The following is a 24,513-nucleotide window of genomic DNA, read 5'->3' as shown; positions in this document are numbered from 1 at the left end:
CTCAGGTCATGATCTCGCAGCTCGTGAGTTCAAGCCCTGTGTCAGGCTGTGTGCTGACAGCTCAGAGCCTGGAGTTGCTTTGGATTCTGTCTCCCTCTCTCTCTCTGCCCCTCCCCTGCTCACACTCTGTCTCTGTCTCTCTCAAAAATAAATAAATGTTAAAAAAAATTTTTTTAATATACCTGAATGAATAATATATGTAATTGAGGAGCTTTAAACTCAAGTAGGTGATTGGGAACAATGATTATGTCTGTTGTTCATCTACTATTTCTAAACTGTTGCTTTCGTTTTGATTCTTCTGCACTGGTTTTCGGGCTTTTCTCCCTCGCTTTCTGGCTTTGGCTTCATTTGAACTTGGACTAAATGCCTGTCTCTGGCGTCCCTTCCTTCCTCACGTGTACCAGAGTGTAAGTGCACACGAAGAGTGGGCAGCTTGTGACAGGGAAGATGGTGCCAACACACACAGCCACATCTCCTACCTCTCCTTTGCATGAACCCAAGGAGTCACTCGGTATCTACTGAGTCCCTGGCATGTCAGCTGACCACACAGCTCACCTGCGGACCAGAAATACTTTGCCTGCCCTTGTCTCATATTTCCTCCTTGCTTAGAAACTTCACTCTCCTCACTGTGTTTTGGCAAAACTCAATGTGCACCTCAGCTTGCTGTACTACAAAACTATCTTTCGGATACTTTCCTGTTGGGGTATATCTTGCGATGATACCGGAAGAGCACTAATTGTTCTCAGGGGCTCTCGGGCAGTTTCCGCGTGTGCAGCTACAAAACATTCCTTCATGCTACTTGTCACATGACTCCACCGGCACCTTTGTTCTTGAGTTTCCGTCTGTCCTTCAGAGCATCCCTGGTTATCTCCGTCTGTCAGATGTAGTAGCGGTTGGTTTCTCCTGCTTCGTGAAAGTCAAGTTTTAGTTCCTCTGGTTCAAGTTTGCCTGAGACACACTGGATCCTTCTCTGGATACTTTTAGTTTCTTTTGTTTGTTTGTTTTATCGCCTCTGTTTTGTTTGCTGTCTTGTTTTTCTTATCTGAGAAAGTGCGGAAGGCTCACACTCCCTCAACTACTCTTTGTTCATTTAAAAAAGTTCTTTTGAGGTGTTTAACATTTCCTTTGTAGCTAGTTCCTGATATCAACCTTTTTTAAAAAAAATTTTTTTAATGTTTATTTATTATCAAGAAAGAGAGATAGAGACAGAGCATGAGCAGGGGAAGGGCAGAGAGAGAGGGAGACACAGAATCCGAAGCAGGCTCCGGGCTCTGAGCTGTCAGCACAGAACCCGACTCGGGGCTTGAACTCACGAGCCGTAAGATCATGACCTGAGCCGAAGTCGGACGTTCAACTGACTGAGCCACCCAGGCACCCCATTCCTGATATCAACCTTAAAATACATTACTCTCAATTTAATCTTGCGTAAAGTTTTTTAATTAAGAAATTATTTGTAATAAAAATAGAGATTATATGTTTTACATTTATCTCAACTACAGTGTGTGTTTATATCTTTTATTGAAAGCAACAGAACCAGAAAAACCACAGTGTAAGACCCTGAAGAGAATCACATTTTAACTGAAGGAACAGAGCCCAGAAAATTGAAAGAAACTTGTGCAAACACATTCTCGGCACAGCCCGACCATCGTCTCCATCACTGTCTGAGTCCTCTGACCGCTGAGATATTTGTTGTACATTTATGTAGACTGAGGTATTTGAACATGTATCTCAGACTCTGATTGCAGGAGGAGCTGCATGAAGTCCTTGGCACATCACATTTTACATCGATGTGTCATTTACAGGGACCTTCCCGGGCCTACTTCAGGTGTGCACCGTGGCCTTGAGTAAGGTCGCATCCAAGAAAGTGTCCTGTCTGTGCACAATGCAGATGGAAACACTGTGTCTGCTGATAAGATTCAGAATCCCTACAGACGGAGGCCAGCTATGGATAGGGGCATTTTCACAAGCTAGAAACGTGCGACAGATGTCACACAGGCACCGTGTGTGGGACCCTTCCGGAAAAGTAGCGAACGAACGGTCCCCACGCTCCTTTGTGAGTGCACACCTGCTCGATTTTTGCCTCCAGCCACGGGCCGTGATGGACGCTGTGACCCTGCTCCTCTCCTCTCACCTGATCAATGGCACCATTACCATGTACCTGATTGTACATCAGGCAGCATAGAGATCTCTGATTAATCTCCTCCTGGTGGGTTCAAAAGATAGGAAAACCCCCTAAGGGTTCCCATTTGCACTCCTTCTTTGCAGAGATCGGAGACTAATAGTTCCTTCCTGTGTTATTCTTGTGTGTGTAAAAAGGATTTGTACAAGAAAGTCCCTGGTGTAAACAGTATTGAAAAATTGTTCTAAAGGATTAAAGCACCTGTAAGGATCTGACCCCAGGAGTGAGCCTTCACGCAGGCTGCATTGATGTAACCACCCGTGGGCTGCTCGCAAGGATACTCAGCACCCGGTATGAAAAATAAATAAATAAAATAAAAACCAACATGATCATAAAATCAGGCTTTGCTTCTATATTTTAATATAAATTTAAAAAAAGAATGGCAGGTTTGAGACATTAGGATATAGGCACAGTGTATTCACTGAAATTAGAGACAAAATACATAGTGTGTTTCTATGGGCTCCGTGGACATAGTGAGTCAGGTCAGTGGGACTGCCTAGAACAGAGAAACCAAAGTATGGCTCCCACAGGGTAATGACACTGAAATCTGAAAACACTCTCCAGTGTGTATCCCTTTAGGGTTGTGGCGACGGGATTTTTTTCCCCTGCTACATCAGAAAGTAGTTCAGTGTCGCATCTTATTCTCCCAACAGAAAATTTGCTCCGACTGTCATAACAATAATCTCTTTGGATCAGTGAACCATTAACATCTTAATCCCACAAAGCTCTGCTTTTGTTTCCAGGCCAAGGTTGGTAAAGAATGTTTGAGTCTTAAGCTGGGATGCCCCGGCAGCCGCCTAATGCGCTGACAATGTTCTAAAGATTATAGATAAATGTAGAGATTACAGATAAAGTGCTGGCCAAGACAGAAGCCCTCTGCTCATCTGCCCTCGCCCCCCAGACTAGACCCAGGTCACCATGCAAGCCACCTGCCCCCTTTCGCGTGCCTTTACTGTCATGTGTAGGGACGATCAGTTGACCATTTAAGCTACTTTTAGGATGGAAAAGGGAGAGTGGAGGAAGATTTCAATGAATAATCTAAATGAAAAGTCCTTTCTGAGTTCACTAAACATTTTTACAGCCTTCCAATCCACATTAGTGCCAGTTACCCCACACGTGCGACATTTTCTAAAAAATTCCTTATCGCCAGTAATCCTTGGTGCCATTTGAAGAGATGAACCGTTCTATCAACACGGATGCCACAGAGCAGCGTGTCTTGAAATGCTTTTCCATGAAAAATGGTGCTACAAATGGGATCCTGTAGATTAAAGAAAGGGCAGGGGCCTGTGGGTTTACCAATTTTTGTTTTTTGAGTTTCCATTTTTGTTTTTTACACCATGTCCCCACAGTGTGTAATATGCTAATGTTTATTGCAAATCTGCAGAAGCGTGGCTCTGTACATGGGTGCGCGGTCGACTTTCGAATCACCACCTTCCGCCCCTTCATAGGATCAACTACCCAAAGTGGGTTTATGTGGGTGTCAGTTGCCAATGGGGCTTTAACTGTTCTGTTTTGTCACCAAACATTTTACAACACGGTTCAAAGGCACTGATGGACTCCCGAGTCTTTTTTTTTTTTTTTACTAACAGCCACCATTTGTTGGAATCAGTGTGCCCTAAACTGCATAGTTTTGGGGTCTTGGGGGGAGGGATACATCTTCTGTATAGTTGCTCTCACATTTGGATGAAATCCATTCCCTGTGTCCTACTGACCCTAGGCTGCCAAAATCATTTAATATGTATACCTAAAATAGAACATCATACAAATTTCTGCCGAAACGTCAGCATATATTCTAAAATTTCTAGAGCACATCAGGCTAAGGACTGTACTCTATTACATCTTTTGCCAGTCAGCCATGATTTACATCAATAAAAAGCCACAAAGAATCCAGGAGCACTTTCTTCCCGCCATGCGCCTATGGTAAGGTTAACTAAGAGAACGTCGAGGTACCATTTTTTTATTCTAGAAAAGTCTTTTTCTTCACTCTTTTCCATAAACCATGGCAACGGCATCATTATTTTCTATCAGCTATTTTCATGGCCCTTTTGTTGTTTGTGTTTATCTTTTTAATCTTCCCATGTGTCATATGCGAGGGTGTCGAAAAGTGCCAGAAAAGTGATTTCTTTACACGTGGGCCCATATCTGCCGCGCTTTGTGTAACTGGCAGAAAAAGAAAAGATTCAGCGAGGACACAGACTCTCACCTGTTGCAGGATCCCCCGTGGACCCGAGCTGTGCCCACGAGGAGTGGTGGCTACGCTAAGGGTCAAAATACGGTCACTCTCACTTAGTGTGTTGTTCATGACTCCCGATGATGACAGTTTCTTTCTTTCCTGTCCTCCCCCCACGACCATCGAGGTAAAGTCCGGGGAAGACGAGAAGGGGGAAGAGAGTGCCGTCGGAAAGAGCCCCGTCTCTCCTGCTGCGCTGAACTTATTTCCAACGTACCCCAGCTTGTGCATCACGCTGGCCTCCGTTGTCTTTACGCGCCGTCCCATGTTAACTAGTCTGCACTCTGTAACTGGCTCGGGTGCCCAGAATCCCTGGAGTTAATCACGTCAGGAGGGAGCTGACGTGTTAGCTCAGAGACCCTATACTACAGTACTAATTGTCCGACTTGGATTGCATTTCTGTCTACAAATTCTGAATATAGCGAGCAGGGTCCTGGGGAAGGCAAGTACTTGCTAAGCATTCAGGTACGGAAATGCAATACAATATAAAATTCCCTGTGTGTCTCCAGAGATTATAAAATACATGCACTGGGGATTCAGAAGGCACTAGAAAACATTTCAGAACATGCATTTTCAGTCTTTTTAACTCTTAGCTCTCTAGTGATTAGGTGGTGACGTCTTGTGGTTTTAATTTGCAATTTTCTGATGACTAATGCCGCTGAACACGTTTTACTTATGACCCATTTATGTCCATTTTTGTGGTGTATCTGTTCAATGCCTCTCTCCCATTTTTATAGACTGGTCATCTAACTAGCAGGATTTCCTTACATATTACAGATAAAAGCCCTTTACCAGATGTATTATAGATAACTGCGGTTTGCAATTCCATTACTTACAATTTCTTTCGATGAAAAGAAATGGTTGATTAGGATGAAGTCAAACTTACTTCTTCTGCTGGTCTATGTCCTGTTCTGGATCGTCTGTCCCGTTATTTACAAACACGTGGTCCAAACTGAGAGTTTTGAAGGTATTTTCCGGTCTTTTCTTCTAGAAGATTTATAGTTTGGGGTGTTTACATTTTGGTCTAAATTACTTGTTCTCCGGGTGGCAGGGGTCAAAGTTAATTTTTTTTCGGATCAATATCCTGTTATCTCAGCAGCAGTTTCTTGTAAGGACTTACCATTAGCTACTGAATTGTTTCGGAGACTCTGTCATAAATCAAACGGCCAAATCAGCACGGGTATGTTTTGGGACTCCACATCCATTCCTTGGACTATTTTTGTCTCTCTACAGTGTGCGTTCTCCCATTTATTATTTTCATTGGAAGCTTGTCTTGACTATCCTAAGTGTTCTGAATTTCCGGTAAATTTGAGAATCATCTTGTCAGTTTCTGTAGAAGAAAGCATACTGAAACTTTGATTTAGATTGCATAGAACATATGGATTAATTAGTGGAAAATGACATCTTAACAACGTTGAGTCTTCCAATTCATGAACATGGTACAATTCCCCAGTCTTTAAGGTCTTTGTGCTTTCCCTGTAACATTATCTTGTAGTGGTTTTGTTTTGTTTTGTTTTTTATGTAGTGTGACATGCTCTAGCTTTTTCAAGAGTTTCCCTTAAGCAGTTGCTGGTTTTGCTGCTACTGTAAATGCTATTTTTTTTTGTCATTCCCCCATTGTTCACAGCTAATACAAAGAAATACAGTTGATCTTTATATAGTGACCTTGTATATTGGAACCCTGCTGATTTCAATTATTACATCTAGTAGTTTGTAATTTCTTTTTTATTTTTCTTGTGTATACAGTTAGGTGGTGTGCAAATAAAGTTACTTCTTCCTTTCCAGTCTGTATAAACATCATTCCTTATTCTTGACATATTGCTTTGGCTAAAGACTTCTTTCCAACACTGCACTAAAGTAAGAACTGACACCCATGTCCTGTACTATAACTATGACAAATGTACCTCTGCTTGATGTTAGCTGAACCTTACTCCTTGATGTCATGTATCAGGTTGAGTAAATAATCTTCTATTTCCAGTTTGTTGAGAGGTTTTTTCATGAATGAGTTTTGATTTTCTCAAATGCCTTTAATGCAACTATTGAGAAATCATGTAGATCTTCTTTAAGAGTCTATTAATATGTAGATTATATTCAGTGATTTTTCAAACGTTCAGTCAAAATTGCATTCCTCAGATAAACTAGCTCATAATATTTAGTCATTTTTAAATGTTGCCAGATTTGAAGACCTATTTCTTCTTAAGGATTTTGGTGTCTATATTCATGAAAATATTGGCATGTAGTTTTCTTGTAATGTATATGTGTATGATTTTGGTATCAGTAAATACTGCCCTCATTAAATGCATTTAATAATGTTCCAAAATATGTTTCTTTCATTTTTTTTTAAGTTTATTTATTCTGAGAGAGAGAGAAAGCACGAGTTGGGGAGGGGCAGGGAGAGAAGGTGAGAAAGAATCCCAAGCTGGCTCTGTGCTGACAGCACAGCCCGATGCGGGGCTCGATCCCACGAACTGTAAGTTCATGACCTGAGCCGTAAAGTTGGACACTTAACCGACTGAGCCACCCAGGCGCCCTGAAATGTATTTCTGGTAAACACTGTATATTTCTTTGATCAAATCTATCTGTAAAGCCCCTGAACTTATACTAGAATGTTCTTTGCAGAAGAGTTTTTAATGATGAATTTAATGTATTCAAATTACTTTCTTGAGTAGTCTTTTCTCGTTTGCTCTTTTGTCCAAACAGACATTCTCCACCTACGAATTGCTTAGACTCTATCTGGTGTAATTTTCAAATGAGTTGGACATAAACGTACTCTATTGCTGTGTGTCTACCACTTGTCTCATTAGGGCATTATTTATTTCCACCTGCCTGTGCAGAAGCTAGCTGAGGATTTTTAGGTCCTAATCTTGCCTCAAATAATGGCATAACTGCTATACCTGTTTGTAGTGGTAGCTCTTCAGTTTATAGCATAAAACCATAAGTTGTCTCGGATGACCTTCGCATATAACGTAGGAACACTCCAACATTATACTGTAGTTTTGCCAACCCTGGTTTTCTGCTCTCACTGCCACACACTGAATCTAGATCTGTTATAAACTCAACAATGCATTTCTGGTATGTTTTCATTAAAGAGTCAATGGTCATGTTAAACAATGAAAAAGATAGGGAAAACGTCTCTTAAGTTTCTCCCCACGTTTACAATTTCTGGGTCGTTTCTCCCTGCTGATAAAGTTTCCAACTTCTTTTAGCATTTCTCAGAGTGCAAGATTGCTGGCAACGTTTTCTCTCAGCTTCCAGTTTTCTAACAAAGTTCTTACTTCTGTTCATTTTTCTATCAGCTTTCCTGGGATATAACATACCCATAATAATAATATACCACCAGTTGAAAGTTTACAGTTTGATGAGTTTCGAAAACATACATAGCCATGTGACCACCAGACCATCATTGTAAAGAACATTTTGGTCACCTCCAAATTTCCATCCTGCTCCTTTACAGTTAATCCCTCCCATCCCAGCTGGCCCTACCCAACCATATATCTACTTTTTATCACCATAATATTCTACAGTACAAAATCCCATGTACCTGAAGTTATACAATATGTAATCTCTTATGTCTGACCCTTTCACTTAGAAGAATACTTTAGAAATTCTTCCAGGGTGTTTCATGGATTAGCAGTTTATTTCCTTTTTCCTGAATAATATTCTTTGGTATGAATATAAGTACAGTTGGGGCACCTGGGTGGCTCAGTCGGTTGAGCATCTGACTTCAGGTCGGTTATGATATCGTGGTTCATGGGTTCGAGCCCCACGTCCCACAGCTCAGAGCCTGGAGCCTACTTCAGATTCTATGTCTTCTTCTCTCTCTGCTGCTCCCCCACTCATGCTCTGTCTCTCACTCTCTCTCTCTCTCTCTCTCTCTCTCTCTCTCTCAAAAATAAACATTAAAAAAAGAAATTTATAAAAATATATAACTACAATTTATTCATCCATTTACCAGTGTGACTTCTATCATTCATTCCATTAAGGAATAAATTAATCATATGATAAAGGTATGTTCAACTTTGAAAGAATTGGCCAAATTATATTCCAAAGTGGCTTTACTACTTTACATTCAAGCCACGGTTTATGAGATTCCCAGTTATACCTCATTCTCCCCCAAATTTGGTGTATCTCCTGACTGGTTGCAATTGTAGAGTGTATTTAATACAATCTACAGTGATTTCAGCTGAGATTTCACAAATGACTAGTTATATTGACTGTTTTTTTTAAGTTTATTTATTTGACAGGGAAAAAGAGCACAAGCGAGGGAGGAGCAGAGAGAGGGAGAGAAAGAATCCCGAGCAGGCTCCACACTGTCAGCACAGAGCCTGACGCAGGGCTTGAACTCAGGACTGTGAGCTCATGACCTGAGCCGAAATCAAGAGTCGGGTGTTCAACCTACTGAGCCACCCAGGTGTCCCTTGATTGTTTTTTTTTCTTTTTTAATGTTCTTCTTTGCCATGAATATATTTTATTTTCTGAACTATCTATTCAAATTTTTCCCATTTAAACTGTTATGGTGTGTCCCTTCCTTATTGAATTGAAAGGTTCTTTATAAATTCTAGATACAAGTTCTTAATTAGATAAATGTTTTTAAAATACTATCTCTTATACTGCAGCTTGTCGTTTCTTTTATTAAAAGTGACTTTTGAAGAACATTTTGTGTTTCTTTTTAATTTTGTTGAGGTTCAGCTCATTTGTATTTCCTTTTGTGGTTTTGGCTTCTTATATCAGACCAAAAATCCTTTCTTGCCTTTTCCAAGACATGACGATATTCTCCTATGTATTACTCTGGATGTTTTATTTACTGAACTCTTACATGTAAATCCATGATCCATTTTAAATTATTTTTATCATATGAAGTAAGTGTAGATATATATATATATACATATATATATATATGTGTATATATATGTGTATATATATGTATACATATGTATATATATGTGCATATATATGTCTATATGTATAATTATACATTATGTAATGTATTATATAAATTATGTTGTATATATAATGTATTATATATTAAATATATAATATAAATACATATATGTGTGAATATATATATATATATGTATAATTTTTTTCAGGACCATTTCTTGGGAGATCGTTCTTTCTCCATTGAACTAGAATGGCATTGTTATTATCAACTGGCCGTAGATGTTTGAGTCTGTATCTGGATTTCCTAATCAGTGTCCTTTAATATATACATCAGTTTGTATACAAGAACTGTGGTGTCTTTATTAATGAAATTTCATATTATGTCTATAAATTATACACCATCCAGCTTTGGTCTTCTGCTTAAAATTGTTTGGACCATTTCTAGGTTATTTGTATTATCACACAAATTTTAGAATCAGCTTGTAAATTTCTAAGTAAAAATCCTACTGGAATTTTTTTTTAAAGAAATTCTTTAAAAAAATTTTTTTAGAAATTTTTTTAAAGAAATTTTTTAAAGAAATGGGGCTCAAACTCATGATCCTGAGATTTAGTATCAATGCTTTATGGACTGAGACAGCCAGGTGTCCCATCCCTACTGGAACTTTAATTGGAACTACTTAAATATTTCAGTTTTGTGGAGAATTACACATGAACATTATTGAGTCTTCTAATCCATGAATATGGTGTATTTAGAAAATATTTAGAAAAATACACTTGGATCTTCTTGAATTTCTGTCCACAATGTTTGGTGTTTCTCAGTATGCATATATACTACAAATTTTGCTAGAATTATCCCTAAGAATTCATGTGTCAGATATTTTTGTAAATGCTTCTGGCTGCTGAATTTCAATTTCCATTTTTTTCAGAACAGATATTTTGGAATACAATTTATGTATGATATTGATCTTGTAGCCTGTAATATCACCAGGCTTGATTGTTGGCACTGGATGGTTGCATTAGTCATGGTAGTCGTAGTTGTAATGGTAGTAACAAAATCTTGGGAATTTTCCAAATTAAATTGGGTTCACTCTTTTTAAAAAATTTTTGGGGCACCTGGGTGGCTCAGTCAGTTGAATGTCCAATTTCGGCTCAGGTCTGATCTGGCAGTCTGTGGGTTCGAGCCCCACATCAGGCTCTGGGCTGACAGCTCAGGGCCTGGAGCCTGCTTTGGATTCTGTGTCTCCCTCTCTCTCTGCCCCTCCCCCGCTAATGCTCCGTCTCTCTCTCTCTGTCAAAAATAAATAAACATTAAAAATTTTTTTCCTGCCTTATTGTACTTTCTAAGGCATCTAGTACAATAAAGAACAGAATTGGTTCACCCATGAGCCTCCCTTTTCTAAAACAAATGCCATCAAATGATGGCCGTGTTGGACTGTCTTTGTCCAAAACCTGACAACCATGGCCTCAGGCATTTTGTCCAGTTTCACAGGTGTCAGGAGGGGGAGGCCCCAGCCCCGTGCCTGTTACCCCATTACAGCTGGGAGCCACGTCGAGAATCCCTAGCAAGTTTCAAAGGAAAGGGGTACTTCACAATAGAGATGCTATTTTCTCCCACTAAGTGTGATTTTCTGTATTGTGCGTGGGGGGGTGGGGAGCCCAAAACAAAAATGCAAAAATCGTCACATCTGTCCCTTGTCCCTTGTCCAGCACATCTGTCCCTTGCAGCCTCACGTTCACGGTTCACTTGGAGAAGAGTCCCGGGAACACCTGGCACCGTGCACACCTCGCCGGAACACTGACAGCTCCAGAAACCATGCCAGTGCCCGTCACGGAAATGTCACATTTCAGGGACAGCTCCAGCGAGGACCATCCGCTGCCCCGTTTCCAAAATGATGGCAATAACCACAGAATGGCAGCATTCGGAGGACAGGGAAGGAAAAGGCATGTGGCCCGGTGAAGCAAGCCGTGTCCACCTGACAGGGGACGCTGGGGGACGCATCTGGTTCTCACCCTGCTCAGGGCAGCACAATCTGCAAGTCTGCAAAATCTGGGAGTGAGTGCTTTAAAAAAGCGAGTCGTAAATACCTGGTCGTACTTATAGTTATGTGAACATGCTAACGAGTGTTACAATAAACAGCGCGTTTTACTCACAGAAATTCAGGCTTCATGTAGAGGAGGATAAAGAAAAACTTCAACTTTCAGGCAGAATTCATACAGAATTAAAGTGAGTCCTTGTCCTCTACACAAGCCAGGCCTGAGCTTATGAATGAACCAGGGAGCCAAGGGTCATCAGGAGTCCTGCCCAGGAGGTACTGACAGACACAGTTTTCCAGTTCTCCGTGTGGAACAGCGTAGACTCCGACGGCACCTTTATCCAAACAAGTTCCAAGTGCAAAGAGGAGGAACGGTATTTCCCACTACATTGTAAACTAAAAGCAGCATACGTTTATTTTTGAGCAACATGCTTTAAGGAAAGAGCCTAAGGCAGGGAAATCTCGAAGTAATCCAGAGCTTTTTGCTCTAAAATTCTGTCCACAACACGGTGTATTTCGCTCATGGCATTATCGCAGCATTGACTTGCCCTGTGACCTTGCTGACACATTTGCTCACTGGCTGGCCGTCGGCTGGGACGGTGGAAGGGACTAAACCCGTGGCTTTTTCACCGTGGACCATGCTGGCCTGGTGGCAGCAGTCCACGAGCAGCAGGACGGTCAAGTCTCCCTGCGGAGGCACCTTCCCAGGCTGTGTTTGCACCAAATGTGCCATTGAGTATCCCTGGGACTGGCCGAGCCCCGAATGCACACGGGTCATACCGCCCACAGTCCGTGCGGACCCATCCGCGCCCCTCCCTATTGTGAATCGACTCCTGCGGACCAAGGCCGCATGTCCCCCCTACCATGGCGTCAAGCTCCCGGTCCGGGGTCTCATCATCCACCTGGTGCCCACATGCAGCTTCTTGAAGGCCAACCCCTCCTGATTTAGAGACCTAGGATCTAAAAGATTAGCTCCCTGTCCTTCACCCCTGTGTGACATTCCTGGAAACGGTGAGACGTGGGGACAGGGTTCTTGCCACAGACATCCCCACCGGAGCAGAGGAATGGGCACGTGCTGTAGCTCCTGGCCCACGACGACTCTGAAATCCATGCCACGCCACGGTCAGCGGGGCTGGCCCGGGGGACCCGCGAGTCTGGCGTCCCTTAGGAAGCCCCAGCTCTGGGTCCCCTCCTGCTCTTCCGAGGGCCTCTCTGGGCCGGCCTGCCGCTCGCTCTGGCCCTTGGTGTCCCCAGGGGCTCTTATAACCACCCTTCAGGAAGACAGCCTTCCTTTTCCACGGGAACCGGCGGTGTGCAGATGAGAGGCCTTCTCGCCCGGCTTCCCGCTTGTAGAAAACGGGGCCCTCTCCGGTCTGAGCGGGTGTCGCATTCTCGTGCCCAATGCTCCTAAGACCGTGCGTGCTCTTTGCATTTTACAGCTCCGTCCGTCCAGTCAACGAAAGCCGCGTCCTCGGGGGCCTGCGGGACCTCTCTTTCTCCGGCTGTCTTGCAGCTCTTTCTGGTGGCGCTCTGTCGCCCCGTGTGGACCCGTGGGCCTGCTCTCCCCTGCACGAAGGGTCCCGCGGCACCCCCTCACCCCCGGGTGTCACATCACCTCACGAACCCTCTGCCAGCTCTGGAGCCTGGGCACGAGAGCTTGTCTCACCCTCTAAACCAGCGGGTCCTGGCGTTCCACACCCCCCAACCCCACGTGAAGACTGAACAACTCGCCTCTTCTTCTCTTCTTTCCATCCCACTCCTGCGGTGTCCCCTCACAGATGGCTGAAGAGGCAGGTAGGCGGCCAGCGTGGCAAACCCCCCGGCAACCCCCCGAGACCTGGTTTGCCACGTCACCCTGGCAGCCCCCCAAGTCCGCCTGTGCGTTTTCTACCAGTCAGGTTACCAGAGGCGTCACCCCCGCCGCTGTCGTCGCCTCTACAAGACCCAGGCCGCCACGGCCCCCTCTCCGCAGAGCACTTTTACACCCAGCCTCCACCAGTCGTCCGCCCTTTGTTCTTCCAGCCTGTGTCCCCAGCCCCAGCTCACTGCCTTGTCCCAAAGCCAGCGTCACACGTTTCGGTTTTTTGCCGTTGCTTTGTCCATCGTCTTACTTCCAGGAGCCTGTTTCTCCATCAGTTTGCTTTTGCTTTTCGCCTTGAAACGGGGTGGTTTAGCACGACTATGAATTCAACTTGGCCTGAGCTCGGCTGGACCCCGCTTCCCTGCGGCGGTCATTAATGCGTCCCTGGGCAACCTGGAAGTCAGCCAGGCCTGGCTGGCTGAGGGACACGCCGACCGGCGGGCCTACCTCCGCCCCGTGTGGCACCTCGTTCTCAGCAGAACATCCTCTCCCACATGGAGGAAGAGCTTTAAAGAGACGCCGGGCACCTGGTGAGGGCCGGCCTGGAACTCAGCACGACACCTGCCCCGCATCTGATGGGTCACCGCAAGTCAAAAACCAGCCTGGCTCACAGCTGGTGGAAGAGACCCTTCTTCTGATGGCAAAGCTTGGTCCACTCGTGTGCAATACAGACTGAACCCGGGACTTGGTTTTGGTGGGAACTATGTGAGTAACAGAAGGAGATGGGACAAAAACAAGAAAACCGCTCTGTCGGTGTGTGTTCGAATTCAAGAAAACCGCTCTGTCAGTGTGTGTTCGAATTCCGCCAAGAAACACTCCGGGGAAGCCACCACCATATCTTTCTGCGTGTTTTTTAACACTTAGCTTTTCTCTGCTCTTTCTCCCTACTTCTCCACCCGCACCCACAACACGGCTCATCACAATCTTAAAGAATTGACGTGGCCAATGTGTAGGGGAGAATCAAGATCTGAAGCAAATTGTTTCTTCCACCGTAAGCCATAGGAAAAAATTCCAACTTTGCCATCCATAGAATATTATCATGGCTTGGGGCACAGACGCTTTTGTTTAAAAATGACATGTGTCCAAACAATGAAATACTTTGAAATGTCATAAAACTCACAGCAACATTTACACTTCAGTTGAAAATCAAAACAAATTCCTGGTTGGAACAAATTTCTGTGTGATGCGTGTGTTTTTCCCCAAAGTCAACTTCTGTGGCATAGTAAGGTTGATATGCTGACCTCCGTTTGAATGAAGCGATTAAGGAGTTGTTGCCCGGCAACAGAGTTAGTATGTTTGATGTTTGTTTCAGGGAAGTTCACATCTGGATATATTTTTAAGAGATACTCTGATTCAGGTAAAAATAATAATTTGCTATTACCATGGTTTGTTTCTAATGGCTGTCAAGATTATAAGAACAAATGGTACAGGTTGGCTTAAAAATAATAGCTGCCTTTGGGATACGTGAAGCTTCTGGACCCATCTCATAAATCCCAGTGGAAACAGGTCCTTTGGGACAGTGGTTGATGGGTTTGAATCTGTTGTGTGCTTCATTTCCCTTGTCCATCTTTCATGTGTTCATCTTCTTTATATTACGTTTCCTGTTTCTACACCAACTTCTGCTCCAACCCAGGCTTGTTAGGCAAAAATGATGTTTGACTCTGAATACCTATCTGGTCTGCTCCTGACGTTGTTAAATGCAATGAAAACCCGTCCCCTTCATACTGATGTCTTGCGTACCGTCGTGGGAATATAATTTTTGTGAGTCATCAGGTAGCAAAGTGGTCTAGCTTTTAAACATGTGGCACTTTAAGACTTTGACAGCTAAAACCATAAAATAAAATGCAGCAATATGTTTATTGTTTACATTTATGGCACTGAAAATGTGCCGGTTTAGTGCCATAAAAAGAAGAAAAAAAGTGGTATAATTACTTTCATCGTGACAGAAAATTTAAAAAAAGTAAAGCTTCTCCAAGTGAATTGTCATGAACGAATTTGCTGAGTCTTTTCCTTATTAACTCATTTGGTTTTTATGCAGCAAACAACTCACGGCTTAAACACCACGCTAATGTCTACTCTCATCTTGCTCAAGTACTAGGAACACAAGATTAACTAAATTGCTAACAATAAAGTAAAGAAAAAGAATGTGAATGCTGAAAGCCACACTTAAAAAATAAAAATTAACAGAAGGGCACAAAATTGAGGGAAGTAAGAAGACTGAATCCCATTTTAACTTAAGAGACTCCGCCTGAGCAATTTTTCTCTTTCTTCTATCTACACACAATGCCTCTGAATCAACTGGGCAAAGCCAGCATTCCGAGCTCCCACCCTGTCCCCACGGTCCTGTAACACTTGCCCGGATGACTTCATTCTCCTCTACAGCCTGCCTTTGATCATTCGCCTTCAGGATGCTCTGCCCAGAGATAGGTTCTGGAAGCCGGATCACAGCCCGTCTCATTACCCCACACTCCACATGCCGGTCTCACTAGACACAGCACGGAGTACCAATAATCCACATCATTAGGGCTCTGAAGTCAAATTGCTTCCATTAAAAGGCAAATGTCATGATAATGTTCTCGCAAATCTATTAGAAAATAGATCTTAAAGCGTTTTATTGTTGTTATCGGTAGTCCTTTATTTTCAAAACAGATTAGTATTTATTTTCTTTGTAACAGATGCTGTAGTTTCAGGAACTTACATTGACACTTAAATATCCATATCTTATTCTGTAGGGAAAATTCAGACTCTCCATCAGTGTAACGTAATGTTATGTCTTTCCAGGAATGAAGACGTGTGTTGTTAGACAATCACAGTTTCACTGGACCGTTCTCTAAGTTCTTCATGTATGTATTTCAAGCATTCTCTTCAGAAAAAAAAAATGTGCACCAAAGAATGATAACCAACTGGGGTGCCTGGGTGGCTCAGTCAGTTGAGTGTCCAGCTCTTGTTTTCGGCTCAGGTCATGATCCCAGGGTCATGGGATCGAGCCCCGCATTGGGCTCCACACTGAGCATGGAGTCTGCCTGGGATTCTCCCTCTCTTTCCCTCTGCCCCTTACCCCCACCTTCTTTCTTTCTAAAAATAAATTTTAGGGGTGCCTGTGTGGCTCAGTCAGTTAAGCATCTGACTTCCGCTGAGGTCATGACCTCATAATTCAAGTGTTTGAGCCCCGTGTCGGGCTCTGTGCTGACAGCTCAGAGCCTGGCACCTGCTTCAGATTCTATGTCTCCCTCTCTCTCTTCCCCTCCCCTGCTCGTACACTGTCTCCTTTTCTCTCTGCCCCCCCCCACTGTTTGTACTCTGTCTCTCTCTCCTTCAAAAATAAACATTAAAAATTTTTTAAACAAACTTTAAAAAAGAATAACAACCAACTGACATCACTATAATTCATGTGAAAATTGCCAGAAATATGACATATTACAGGAGCCCAAATAAGTCAGAAGTAATCAGATTTAAAATAATTGCATAGAATTCATCAAGGGAATGTGAAATTTAAAAAAAACAATGCAGTTTACGAAGCTCACAGTTGCCTCTTTGCAAGTTGTCCTGGTTGTTCGGGCTGGAGGAAGGTTGGCTGAACTACACACACTGATCTCTCACGGTTCTGGAGGCTGGAGGCTGGAGCCTCGATGCCAGCTCTGTTGGGTTCTGGTGAAGGCTCCTCCCAGGTTTTCAGGTGACTGCTTTCTTGCTGTGTCCTCGCACATAAGGGAGAAAGAAACTGTATCCCCTCCTCTCATAAGGGCGCTGACCCCCAAATCAGGGCCCCACCCTCATGAACTCATCTAAATCTAATTACCTCCCAAAGACCCCATCTCCAAATGCCATCACACCGGAAGATAGGGCTTCCAAATATGAATCTAGGGGAGAAGCAGTAAAATTCATCCCATGACACAAGTTTTAAAAAATAAGCAATTCAATATGTCAAGATGTCAGTTCTTCCCAACTCGATCTATAGATTCAATGTAATCGCAATCAAAATCCTAGCAAGTTACTTTATGGATATTGACATATGGATTCTAAAGTTTAAATGGAAAGGCAAAGGACCCAGAATAGCCAGCGCAATATGGAGGAAGCAGAACAAAGTCAGAGGACTCACACTGCCTGACTTCAAGATGTATTGTAAGACTACAGTAATTATGATAGTGTGGTACAGGCAAAAGAATAGACTAACAGATCAATGGAACAGAATGGAGAAGCTAGAAATAGACCCAGATAATTATAGCCAATTGATCTTTGACAAAGGAGCAAAGGCAATTCAAGTGGAACAAAGATAGTTTTTTCAACAAGTGGTACTAGACCAGATGGATATTCACATGCAAAAAAAAAAAAATGAGTCTAGACACTGACCCCACATCTTTTTCAAAAATTGATTCAAAACGGATTGTCGATCTAAATGTAAAATGCAGAACTATACAAGTGCTAGAAAATAACACAGGAGAAAACCCAGGTACTTTGGGTTTGGCAATGATTTTTTGTAGACGACATTGAAATTTCAATCATGGAAGATATAATTGATGCAGTGGGATTTATTAAAGTTAGACTCGTCTGCTCTACAATAATAATATTAGGAGGAGAAAAAGAAAAGCCAAAGACCGAAAAAGAAATTACAAAGGACACATTTGATAAAGGATTGGTATCAAAAATACACACACACACACACACACACACACACACACACACACCTCTTAAAATCCAACAGTAAGAAAAAAAAACAATTAAGAAATGGGCAAAGAAAATGAACAGACACATCACCAGAAATACATGGGAGGTAAATAAGTGTCTGAGAAAGTGCTCGACACAACCTGTCATCAGGGAATCACAAGTTAAGTCAATAATGCGACACCGCTCCGTACGTTGTAGAATAGCTAGAATCCAAAACCCTGACAACACCAAGTGCTGGCAAGGATGTCGAGCAGCAGGAACTCTCACTCACTGCTAGTGGGAATGCAAGACGGTGCAGCCACTTTGGAAGACAGCTTGTTAGTTTTGTCTATACACATCTTAGAAAGTGTTTTCTTATAAAACTCTTACTATATACATCAGGGGTCTTGCTCCTTGGTACTTACCCAGTGAATTGAAAACACAGTCACACAAAATTCTGCACAAAGATGTTTACGGCAGCTTTGTTTATAATGGTCAAAATTTGGAAGCCACCAAGACGTCCTTCAGTAGGTGATGGATGGACAATGCAATAGTATTCAGCGCCAAAAATAAATGAGCTCTCAAGCCATGAAGAGACACGAAGGAACCTTGAATGCGTATGACTAAGTGAAAAGAAGCCAATCTGAAAACTCTCCACACTGTCATTCCAAATCTATGACACTCTGAACAAGGCAAAGCTGTAGAGACGGTAAAAAGTTCAGGGATTGCAGGGGCTGGAGGGAGGGATGAATAGGCATAGCAGAGGGTTTTAGGGCAGGGAACATACTCTGTCTAATACTGCAGTGATGGAGTAATGTCACTATACATTTGTCCAAACCCATAGAATGTACGAGCCAGAGCGAACCCTCATGTCAGCGAGGGGCTTTAGTCGATACTATTGTATGAATATTGGCTGAACACGTGTAACACCACGAAAGATGTTAAAAGGGAAAACTCGGGGTCGTAAAGGGTATGTGGTAAACACTGCTTCTTTAACTGAACGATGCTGTCTGTCTCCCATGTCTATAGTCTTCAAGCCTCCGAGTGTTTCCTGGGAGCCCGCCGCCCCCCCCCCCCCACCGGCTCCACTGGAACCCTGATCTTCAGAAGGATCCAACTGTAGGTGTGTGTCGGGCGGGGCTGGCCTCGGTCTCCTGGAGCTCCCAGGCCTCTGCAAAGTGGTGGCCTCCTGGCACCCAAGCACCCTGTCCCCTGTCCCTGCCTCAGTCGAGAGCCTCCAGCTTCACTGTGTCTGAGTTCAGGGGGTGGTCTGGGGCTCTCACACTCAGCTTTCCCCCCGAAACCCATTTGGCCTGAACCACACCTGTGTTGGGTTCCGTGATTATTTAATGGCATATTCTCCATTAACTCATCTCTGTCATGAAGTTCAAGGTCAACTCCTCCCGAAGTTTTAGTCAAACCAGAGCAAAGGGTTGAAGGATTCCCCCTGGCTCTTTAGTTCCGTGAGCACAGAGCCACTGCCCCTCCCCCAGAACGCGTAAGACTGGTGGGGATGCTGGGGTCCCAACATGGGGAGCATGTCCCTGGGGCCCAGGCAGGTCACCTGGACTCCGAAAGCCCCAAAGATGCCCCTCACACCTGCGTCTGCACTGGGTGTCCGCTCAGGCTCTGTGCTGCTCCGGCCCTGTAGATCTGGCCCGAACAGAGGGGAGGGAAGGAAAACAAACCCTGTGACTCCTCATGGCCTGAACAAAGCTCGCGGCAGTGTCCTGCTAGGAGACGTCACGTTGGTCGGACATGGCCACTTAAGCGCCTGACAAATCACTCCATCAGGCGGGCCACCTCCTCTGCCCACGTCCCCTGGACGCAGCGACGTGAAACGGTCTGCGGGTTGGGAAGGCAGCTCGTTACATTAATACACGGACAGTGGCTGTTGGCACATCGCAGGGCTCTATCCGCCGAGGCGGGGCCGGATTACCTCTTCGAGGGACTCAGTGCAGCTAGAGCCAGAGGTAAAGGGGATTATCATTAGAAACGATTTCCTTCCTAATGGCGACGGTGGTGACCTTCCACTTAGATAGCTCCACTCAGCTGGAATGGCCACCAGCTTATTATGCACTTAAAATAATGCACCTTATCAATCACTACAATGTCGCAGCTCCCAGGAGGGAAAAGTGCTGTTGCATGACAGTGTGAGGGCGTCAACAGCCGCCGGACACAGCACGCGAGGGAGGGCGAGGACGACACTCGTTTCTGAGGAAGGCTTTTTTCTTTTGAGTAATGTGTTTTTGGTCTGTTTGTTTTACGCATAGTTAACCATCCCTACTCAGGTTTAGATGTGTTGATGATTTCCCTGCTTTCCTAAGAATTCCAAATACAGACCTCAGTTTACAGCTCCATGAAGAAACAGGTGAGTCTTCTGAAAACCATATCAGTTCTCCCTAAAATTTACTCTTCTGCTGCCCACATTTCTTAAGGAAATACATTTCGGGGAAGCCTAATGCTCAGCCGCAACAATTTGGAGAAAGTAAATGAAGTAAAATTCTGCACAGTCAGGGTTCAGCCATTTGTGGCGCCATTCCTTCGCCCGTCTGGAAGAAGCCTGCGTGAAAAACCTCCAATACCTGTGATTTAAATGGATGTGAGAATCATTCTGTCACAGTGAATCAAATCATACAAATCGGAGTGTGGGTGGGTTTCATCATTTGCCGCGACCACGAGTGGAGCGGACAGATCATCGGAGCCTTGGAGACTTGAGATGAATACTCTCTTTCTCTTTTATACTTTCTGTCTCTCCGTCTTCCAGCTTGCCCTCTCTCTCTCTCTTTCCACACCCGTACGGGCAGCTTTAATCATTGTAAGTTAGGCAAGAGAGGCCACACTTAAGAACTCCCCTCTTCGGGGTCAGCAGCAGCAGCAGCAGCAGACATGATGCTGTGCGGGGCTCAGGTGCACCCGAGCCGTCCGGTTCCTTCATTACTTACCCTGCTCGTCAACAGCGTGCTCCAAAGTGCATTTGGCTTCTGAGCTGTAAATCATGAACGGGAATAATATCAAGGCTGAACGGGAAGAACAAATTGAGATCAATCCTACAGGAGAGTACAGACCAATAACACCGGCCGTCTCTACGGAGGATCGGAATGAGATTTTATCACAGGAGATGGTCTGCGACGTTATGACAAAGCAATTTCCACCCTAACCCGAGGGCACGGTCCCCATGGGAAGGGACCCAGGTCTATTGCATTTACATGCGGGTCAAACAGCCAATTGATTTTTAACTGTCCATTTTATTGTTTGTCAATAAAAAAGAGAGGAAATCCAATTTTAGGGGATTGGTCCCCACAGGCAGGCTATTCAGAACATAAATATCTCCTGTTAGCCTCAGTGATGCATCTTTAGAAGGTGCCTCCCAGCCGGGCAAAACACAGGCTGTCCCTGTTGTGGCGACGTTGGAAGGGGGCTGTGTGGAAGGGGGCTGAAGACGAGTTTGTTGGGGACCTTCTTTCCTGCTGGAAATGCCAGTTGGTTCGCTCTCTGGGGGCAAGAGAGTGACACATTTCAACTCATCAGTCATCTGTACTGAGCATGAGCTGCTCTCCTCAGGTGAGCGTGTACCTTCCGGCCACCTCGGGGAGACAACGACACGCCATCAGCGCGGATTGCGCGTCTCCACACCTACGGCATGGTTCTCAGTGTGGAGACCGATGCCTCAGGGCCACCTGGAGACACTTGTTGTGGCTGCAGAATCCTGAGCGTAGAGAGACACGCATACCACCGTCTGATAACCGTGTTTGCTCTTTGATATAAAATATCCCCAAATGTCCTACTGTTCCAAAATAGTTTCCCCTTACAGTACAAAGACCTAACAGGGCCTGGTTGGGAAAAACACTGAGATACTGACAGCATGACACGGAGCAGAAGGCAAGCAAGGAAGAGGTGGAGAACCAGGCCAGGAGGGTGGCCACAGCTGGTCCTATGGAGATGTCTCCGTGTCAGCACCCAGCACGGAGACAGCACGAGCAGGCCACTGAGACTGGGGGTGAAGTCCCACACGTGAGGACAGAAGCAAGAATTCTCGGTGACGGCAGTGTTTATGAGCAGATACCCCTGGGGCTCTGACATCAAGCACAGAATGGCAGTGTCTGCGGCCTCCGTGGTGTCACTGGGTGGGTGCAGGTGACAGGGAAGCTGGGAGACCCAACCCCGACCGGGCGTCCGGGCCAGACCATCCTGCAGACTAGAGACTGTGGAAGCCCTCTGTGACTTGTAGAAGAAACTCCTGACTCCGTGAGGCAAGCAGATATCTGTGTCTCATGGTAGGCATGAGTTTTAGCATAAAAACACTTCATTTCTGAAACCTTCTACAGCTGTGAGCTGTGTTCCTGAAGGGTCCTCTGTGCCCTTTGCTGGAAACTCCTGGGAGCAATGTGCCTCCCAGCTCACCTCTGTGCTTGTGGGAATGAGATCCAGTTTCCTCGCTGCCTCTAGCAGGGGGGACGGCCTTTGCTGCGGGAGCCACCCAGATTTCTTCTGAGATTCTCACGTGGCTCCCTCCAGCTGTGGCGGTCAAGATGCTCTCTCCTGGAGTCTCTCAGACTTCCCTTCTGCCAGCCTCTCTTGCCTCCAGCCGGAGAAGTTCTCTGCTTTTAAGGCGTCCTGTGATTAGACGGGCCCACTGGATAACCCAGGGAAAAATGTCTCTGTTTCAAGGTCCATGACCTTAACTACGTCTGCAAAAACCCTTTGGCCACATAATGCAGCATAATACAATGTGTCATTAGGTCACGGAAACGGGTGACAGCATGGGGGCTGTACTGCTGACCACACCCCGCGGTGACAAATCGCCACATATGCCGTAAGCTCGCTCTGAAAAGATTTATCTATCTAGGCCTAACGGAGAAACGCTTGCCCCTCTCTGTGGTGCAGGTACCGCAGGTTCGTGCTGGAGCCCAGGAATCCAAGTAGTTGACACGTTGTGTCTGATTCTGACGGCCAAGGCCGGTGAAGATATCAGGGGAGAATTTGGTGCTTTGGGACTACTTGGAGAGAATGGAAGAGGTGCAGACTTAGGGAGGAGAAATGTTAACAAAAACGCCATCTCATTAAATATGGACGTACCGTGAGGACCTCATTCTTTCAAGAACTCACCGTACCCTTAAATTCCTAGAGACGTAGGCTGTGACGCATTCCCTGGGGAACATGCTGACAACAGAGGTCAATGTCAGGAAGTGGCTGAGGACCAGTTGTGAAGGGCTCATCACGGTCAACAGACATGGAAGGTGATGGAAAGCCGTGTTTGGGGTCTGGTGCGACTTGGTTTGCGTTCAGAGAAATTTTCCCGAAAATAATAGGTCATGTTCATTTTTAATATAAAAGGTAAACATTGATGTTTAAACTTCTTAAAAATTAGCATATATCTGAATGTCAGAGGCCTTAAAAATTCCTTGATAAGAATATCCTAATGGTTCTTTGTGGAGAGAAGGGAACCCCGTGCACTGTTGGTGAGAATGGCACAGAAACGAGCGAAGCGCATTTCCAATCTGATGGAGTTGGCAGACATTCAAGGGAGCCTGTGCGGATGCCTCTTAGGAAGCTCCGTTACTTAGGTTGTTACTGTTGTTTCCAGGTGAAATTGAAGGCACGCTGATTTTTAAATGGAAAACCTGGATTCTTCCTCCACAAACAGAGGTAACAGAGGCTCGGGAGCTCAGTGGAATGACGCCTGAGGAACGCCCCATTCACAGGGCCTGGTCTACAAAGGGACTGACTAACCGTCCATGATTCATTCCTCAAATCTCCACCTCTGGCTTTGTCACACATTCCTGACACTGTCCTGATCTAGTCTTTGGCTTAATTTGTCTCCTCCAAGTGAGATCTCCTTTCCAAAGCACAGACCAAACCAAAGTCTGTTTCTTGGGAAATATCATTACCTGTGGCCAGATGAGCGCCAGCAGCAGTAGTCCACGGAGAATGGGAGGTTCCAGAAAACATCCTTGTGGTGGAACAGTCCAAGCAGTTGCTAGGGGAAGCCTCCAGAGCCCCGAGAGTAACGATGCTCCTGGTGAAATGTGGCTGAGCCTCCTCTACAGGGTGGGGAGGACGGGGCCCAAGCCCAGCTTCACCATTTAATCTACCTTGACCCAGGTCAAGTGATTACACCGCTTCACACTGTGCCTGCTGCATTTGTAGAATGGAGTTTGCCCATCAGTGTCCGGGTTACATGAGGGGTCGATATAGCTCACGCTAGTTAACAAAGTGCAGCAACCATAGCAGGCTCTTTGTTGGAGGCTGTGTCTCCTCAGTGAGCTTGAACCACCCCCAGAGATGGGCGTGATCATGCCAGTGGTCAAGGATGTAGAAAGTAAGATCCGGGAAAATCCCCAGATGGCACTGCTAGAAAATCTCCGTGGGCCCATTCCCGCCCTGTCCCCGTGCTGTGTGCGAAATATTCTGCTCCCTCAGCGCTGAGATGATCACGTCAACACTCCTGCCCTGTGAAACTCAGGTGAGTCTGTGTTACGTTGCTTCGACCTCTGACTGGGGAGTCGAAGAAATTGTCCCTCCCAGCCAGAAGCTTCCAGAGCCTGTGCGGGCCTCCTGTTTGTCAGCCCGGGTCCCAGAGAGAGGATTGGCAAGGCATGTGGTCGAGGTGGCTGTAGCCCACCGAGAAGTTGGGGTTCTTTCCTATCCCAGCACCCCTGATCTAGACCCAAAGTTAATGCTG

Source organism: Panthera uncia, chromosome B4, assembly GCF_023721935.1.
Source record: "Panthera uncia isolate 11264 chromosome B4, Puncia_PCG_1.0, whole genome shotgun sequence".
Lineage (NCBI taxonomy): Eukaryota > Metazoa > Chordata > Mammalia > Carnivora > Felidae > Panthera > Panthera uncia.
The sequence above is the reverse complement of the archived record's forward strand: the minus strand, read 5'-3'. Positions refer to the sequence as shown.